Raw genomic sequence first — 1,596 nt, forward strand, 5'->3', positions numbered from 1 at the left:
CTAGTGAGCTGGGAAAACCCTGTCAAAACCCAACATCCAGAATCGGGTTAGGTTATGAGTAGCAGGTTGTGCAAAGTCTGCTGGTAACTTATCAGATGCTGATAATTTAACCCAAAGTCTCAGCAACTGCCAACCCACAACCATCATCAAAGTGCCTCTAAATAAAATGAATTCTTGAAATCTGTCTTGCAGCTTGAGTCTGGTATGGCCTCCCACAGGCGTCTCCTTCCGTTGCTGGCGTTCTTGCTGGCTGGTCTCTGGGAAGGTCTAGCAGGGCTGGGTCAACCAGGGACTTGGATAGGATTTGGTGCATGGTGACTCGAGCTGCAACACAATTTCACTTCCGCAGTGAAACGTTCGAGACTCTCAGATCATCCCTGATAAGTTTTCCCTCACTGGTTTAAGTCAGTAACAGGATTCGTGCGGCCAACTAATAAAAATAATTTTCCCATAGTTAGCCACCACTAGAGTGAATCTGAATAATTTAGAGGAACTGCTGTCACTGCTGGTTATATCTGGAACTTTGCAGAAAAAGTCTCCTCTGATGGTCACTCGCTCCCCAGTGTTCCATGGTCTGCCGCACTAGTTCCGATCCTTTTCTGATTCTCATTCAATCAGACTGCCAGTGAACTCTCTCGTGCACAGACCATGGTCTGGTCGGGCCCTTTGATTCAAAATCAGTGTCCCTTCCAGTCTCTCATCCAGGCTTACTAATGCAAGTTCCAGGTTTTACCCTGCAGTGACTCAACTCAGGTGCACGGAAAAAAAAAGTTGGCTACTACAATCAGATGTTGGTTGCCACGACCAAATTGGCCGATAGATTTCAGGACGATCGAATTTTTGATTGAGATGACCAACTCGGATGTCTGTGGTCAACTGGTTGTGGGCACGGTATGCTTAGTCGTGAGAGCCACTGTTTTTGACATACCACGACCAACTGTGACCTAGTTACAGGGTCGAAGTAATATTTTATACTTTGTACTAGCAACCGTACCAGCTGATGGTGGGGATCAAGCTCAGTCGATAACACCAACTGGTAGCAACCGATAGGGACGACTGCTTAGACAGTACTAGGAAACGACTTCCTATATTCTGTCTACAATACCTCATACTTGCAGCAGCCAGAAGTCTCCTTAGTAAGAATCAAACACTTGCATGAGGTAATTCAATGCATTGATAGTAGATACAGAAAATTTCTCTGCTGGAGGTCAGCCTCGTCTATCAAAATTATTTGTTTTTATTTGTTTAAGATGTTTTTGGTAGTTGAAAAAAGGAAATAATAAAAATTGTGTGCATATAGATATCAGGCTTTTATTTTCTCAGTTTTTTTCCAAAAAAATATTTGGCAAAAATGATTTCTTGTAACAACAAAAAAAAACATCATTCATAAACTAGATAGCATTAAAGCATAACAAAAGTCTAAAAATTCAAGAAGAATAACAAAAATTCTGAAGAGTTCAACTCAGTCACTAAACGAATTAGTTTACACCAATTTCTTGTTAAGCAGACTAGATAGCATTAAAGCATAACAAAAGTTTCAGAAATACAAGCAGAATAACAAAAATTCTAAAGAGATCAAATCAGTCACTAAACAAA

Source organism: Frankliniella occidentalis, unplaced genomic scaffold (assembly GCF_000697945.3).
Source record: "Frankliniella occidentalis isolate FOCC.00 unplaced genomic scaffold, Focc_3.1 Scaffold51, whole genome shotgun sequence".
In the NCBI taxonomy this organism is placed as follows: domain Eukaryota; kingdom Metazoa; phylum Arthropoda; class Insecta; order Thysanoptera; family Thripidae; genus Frankliniella; species Frankliniella occidentalis.